The sequence below is a fragment of the Aplysia californica genome, unplaced genomic scaffold (assembly GCF_000002075.1).
Source record: "Aplysia californica isolate F4 #8 unplaced genomic scaffold, AplCal3.0 scaffold00712, whole genome shotgun sequence".
In the NCBI taxonomy this organism is placed as follows: domain Eukaryota; kingdom Metazoa; phylum Mollusca; class Gastropoda; order Aplysiida; family Aplysiidae; genus Aplysia; species Aplysia californica.
The window spans coordinates 334,269-339,311 of NW_004797982.1; the positions used below are offsets into that span (position 1 = coordinate 334,269).

Genomic DNA, 5,043 nt, shown 5'->3' on the forward strand with positions numbered 1-5,043 from the left:
CACACTCTTGTGACCCGCTATTTCCGGGGTGCCTTGATAGTCGAAGCAGACTTTGTGCTGTTGAAGCTAGAGAGGTGAGCAGAGTAAGTCTGATTGCCTGTAAGGACTTCTCTGTTGACATCCACCCCTTGGCGCTCATAAGACCTTATGCAGTTGCGAGCGTCGTAAAACCTCTTAAAAACAAAAAACAAAAAACGTATCCCTCTCAACCAAAGTTTGTCCTTACAGACAAGCCGAACTGAAGCACCTTGCCCCAAAAATGATTTAAATTGTGTTCATTGTGTCCATAGGAGGGTAAAATATTTGCAATTTCAGTTGCTATTGTTGTTGTTGTTGCTGCTGCTGCTGTTGTTGGTGGGTAGTTGGCGGGTGCTCCGGTGTGGTTTGCTTCTTCTTTCCTATCAAACATCTATCGTCTTTATCTCCCCTCCTTCTTTTTGTGTTTGTTACTCTCTTGTAACACCTCTAATCTTCAGCACTTCTTTGACCTTATTGTGTTGCAAGTGCGTAAAACTAAAACTAAAACTGTTGTTGTTGTGGTTGTTGTTGTTGTTGTGGTTGCTGTTTTTGTTGGGGGTTTTTAACTGCTTGTCATGCCATTGTCATTATTTAATATGTTCAATACTCCTCTTGTTGGACCGTCTCTTAAATAACCTAATAGTGTTGATAGGGGCGTTAAACCCTTACCATTTTCACCGCTAGTTGGCGCTGGTAGTGTACTGGTAAGGCTACATGAATCGTAATTGTGATATTGTTTTTTTTAAACTAATAGATATGGATGGTTGGCGGGTGCTCTGGTGTGGTTTGCTTCTTTTTTCCCATGAAACATTTATCGTCCTTATCTCGCCTTCTTCTTCTTTTTTTTTTTTTTGTTACTCTCTAGTAACAACTCTAATCTTCTGGCGCTCATATTACCTTATGCAGTTGTGAGCGCCGTAAAACTCTTACAAGAATAAGCAAACTAATAGATATAGATTTATAACGTTTAAAAAAGCATGAAATTGTTTAAGGCTCAACTCGGTCCGACGTTGTGTCCGTGGGAACGGCATTTTACACGAACTGTTCCATTTGACTCTGCCTAGACGCTTAGAAACTAGTTTAAGAACGTATAATATATGACTCGGCTCTATCGTAGATAGACGTTGAATTCACAGGCCCCCACCTCTTAAACCTTTACGATTTCGCACAATTTTAGCAACTATTCATTGCCGTGACCTCTACCTACCCCCAATTCCCGTGCCTTTCCTTTCTACATACCCCTTATCGCTTGTACAGTACACCATCCACCCCTACGAGCTTGCGCACACACTGAATGGTACTTCGCTCAGCAGGCAGGCATCGGTTGACACAGGTCAGTGAAGGCTTATATTAACCCATTGCTTCTATACGAGGTTTGAACGTCGTCGATTCTACTGCAGGACATGTCGCGGGGATAAGATAAGAGCTATGAGGAGAGTATTTGTGAATTAGGTGGAGGAGGAGGAGGAAGAGAAGGAGGAAGAGGAAGACGAGGATAAGTAGATAGGAGGAGGAGGAGGAGGAGAAGGAGAAGAGGAGGAGGTGGAGTAATAGGAGGAGAAGGAGGAGTAATAGGATGAGGAGGAGGGCGAGGAAGAAGAAGAAGAGAAGGGGTGAGTTTGATGATGATGATGATGATGATGATGAATCTTTTGTCACTGGTTATGTACAGAATTCCCTTTGATTTTTCTGAACCACACTGACGAAGCTTGTTAGGTGAAAGGTCTAGTCGATTTTGCATTAGAAGTTGCTTTACATGTACATGTATCTTCTCCTGCATTAAAGCAGGCGCTGACATGTATTTTTGCTTTTCTTAACAACAGTGTGCAAAAAAAAATTTTGTCGCCATGGCGGCCATCTTGAATTATTATTAGGTTCAGATTCTCTTATTTTCAAATTAAAACATTTAAGTTAGAGCCTTGAGATTTGCAGAGCGCATAATTGGCATACTGGGATTTGTTGTTATGAAAAAACACATAATATTATTACACCGTTTTATTATTTTTGAAAAGTTAGTTCTATATCTATCAGTTTAAAAAACACATAATACCAATTGATTTTAAGAGGTAATTGCCACATACCTCTTCATTATGCCATTTAGAGGCCAATTCTATACTTGCCTGCAGAATATCATTTACAAAACAAGTTAACAATTTGAGAAAATCGTTGGTGACATGTGACAAAAATGTAATTTTGAGCAATCGATAGGAATAATTCAATATCCAATGTCGATTTGTGATATTGCATCTGAAAAAACGATTTAAATTGGCTTAGACTGTGACTGGTACATGCGCTCATACTGCAACAAAATAATCAATAATTAAAACAGTAGTAGAGAAACTGTAGTTGAATTTAATTAAATCGTTTCTAACGCAGTAACGTCAATTTTCAGTGCAATGTTATGTAAATGACTGGGTGTCTATTAATGTGTTTTTAAAACCTACTGATGGCATTGTGTATGTTGCATATAAAAGTATGTATTTGTATGTGCTCACTTATATTGATGTATGTGCACGCGTATGTGATGAGAGAGATTGTGTGTGTCTCCCGTCTGTGTGTCTCCCGTGTGTGTGTGTGTGTGTGTGTGTGTGTGTGTGTGTGTGTGTGTGTGTGTGTGTGTGTGTATGTGTGTGTGTGCTTGTGTCTGTGCATGTGCATGGATTTGTGTATGTGTATGTGCATGTATGTGTATGTGTTTCGATTTTTGTATACACTTAAAATTGTGTGTCCATGGGAGTAGGTGTTATAAAAATTATGTATATTATTGTTATCCTAGACTGCACGACATGTACCACAAGCTAACAATTTGCCACTTCATTGTGAACACAGCAAATTACCCCAAAGCTACAGAATCAGAAAATATGTCTTTTACGGTTACTTCTAAGCTTATTGCTAAGCTTTACGTTCACTTAGAACGCGTTGTTAGAATGGTTGAACATTGTTTCTTGCCTAAAATGTGGATATATCTGTTTTTCAAGCCACAGCATCATTATGTATGTTAGTGCCTGCTTTAAATTGTTTGAAAAAGTGATTATGAGACTCCAGTGGCTAAGTGAGTAGTGAGTTTTGACTCAAGCAATGTCAAGCAAGTGTCGGTGACACGGGGATCAGATGGGTGGTCACTGGAGTGTGTCCTTGAGCAAGACACGACAACCCTAGCTCAAATTACAAGGCACTACAGAGTGGCGACCGACAGTGGCATTGTTTGTAAACTGTTCTGTATTTGTGTAATAGTGTTTATTTATGTATGTATTTATGTATGTACGTATTTATAATTATGTATTTATGTATGTATGTTTGCCATTGTAAAACAAAGTGCCCTTCTGGGACAAATAAAAGTGTAATTTATTATTTTTTTTTTTTTAAATTTATTTGTCTACTCTCCTGTTCTACAAAGATGTTTATGGTGATTCTGATGCAAAAGGAGAAGAATGGTGGGTGAACAATAAGAGGACAAAAAAATTGGTGTTCAGAAAAAAACAAATAAACTCTAGACCGTTGTCATGATTTCATATCTCTAGATCTAGGTCTAAATAGATATTCTTGTTTCAAAACTACTCCTGAAAAAACACCGTTTGGTGCAGTCTACCACGATATTGCTATTGCTTCACTACAAGACTATGTACCTTGGAAGACAACCCTTTTTAAAAAGAAATGTATCAACCGCATTCAGCCAGCTTTCTTGAAGCAGAAAGGTTACAATTATTATTTTACCCATGAACTTACTAACTAGGCAGTATCAAAGTATGACTTACCCTCAGAGACCGATATGTCCTTATGAAGTATGCACGCACTATGACAGCCCAAAATGCCAAAGCAAACCAAACAAAATTTCTTACATAAATGTACAAATTAAATATAGAACGGAAGAGAGAGGTAGACAAAAAAGAATGTAAACGCTTTGGAGAGGCCGACGCGGAAAGCTCCTGGGGTACACATGTACCTGTGTTTGCTCCTCTGTGTAGGCCTACTAACTGGGGCGAAGCAGGGTACCTTCAGATACATTATGTAAAGGAACCTCGCCCGCCTCTATTGGCTGGAAAGAACATTGGGTCAACTCGGAAGCCTCGCAGACATTAGATTTGGTAGGCAATAATGACGATTTTGCCAATCACAATGAATTCAAAGGTTAAAATGATTTTTTTCATCAAGAAAATGTATGTTGATACCAAGATCTAGAAGTACTTTGGCGTGGACGGTAAAATACATTTTGTACTTTAAAGATATGTTTTTGATGAAAATCTACTTAAACTCTCCATTCACAACTAGTGCAAACAAGCGGTGACATCATGTGAGAAGACGTTTATAAGACATTTCAGGAATGGAGGGGGGGGGGGGCTCAAATAGACCGTTACAAAGTTTCTTTCTGTAACTAAACGAATCTATTATGGAGCTTAGAAAAAGCTTAACAGTATGGCGAGGAACTTCCAAACCTACTTCCCTTTAAGCACGATGAACAGTGACCTTTATATCATGACATGTCTGTGGGCGCCTATCATGATCACGTGTACCTGTACACGGGACTTGGTTATATGCTCTGTTGACTCAAAGCCTCATATGCCTGAAGCAAATCCCAAAAGAGTAGGGTTACTTCAGAAAAGTACACTTACAAAACAGGAAAGGTTCATCTTGGTCCCATTTCATCTGCGTCATAGATTTAGTAACATTCGTAGTTCTCTATGCTGTTTTCTGGTTTATGGGTCTAATACCAGACCGTCAATGATTTATTTATAGAGGCACAAATGGGTCTAATCTATTTTAAAACATTGCACTGAAAAATTACCACAAATGTTGATCTTTGTATAGATCTAGAAGGAAAAATGTGGGTATATCATTATATTTGTAAGGGGGGGGGTATGTGTATGATATATGGCTGCTTAAGTGTATTTAAGTGTATTTTAGTTTGCAAGTGTACGTATGTATTTGGTTGTATGTGTTTGTGAGAGCATGTTTTGAGGTATTATGTACGTGCATGCATGCGTGTGTGTGTGTGTGTGTGTGTGTGTGTGTGTGTGTGTGTGTGTT

The 5,043-nt window shown here is 38.7% G+C and overlaps 1 protein-coding gene across 3 annotated transcripts in view; it reads right to left on the reverse strand.

Moving 5' to 3' along the window:
- The window catches only part of LOC101863698 (apolipoprotein D), a gene marked incomplete at its 3' end in the record, with an annotated part of 9,107 nt that extends 5,151 nt beyond the window's left edge, over positions 1–3,956 (reverse strand). For 2 of the 3 annotated variants that reach the window (XM_013088266.1, XM_013088265.1), the window contains 1 exon segment: positions 3,774–3,956. 3 annotated transcript variants of the gene reach the window in all.
- Positions 3,957–5,043: the final 1,087 nt, after the last annotated feature.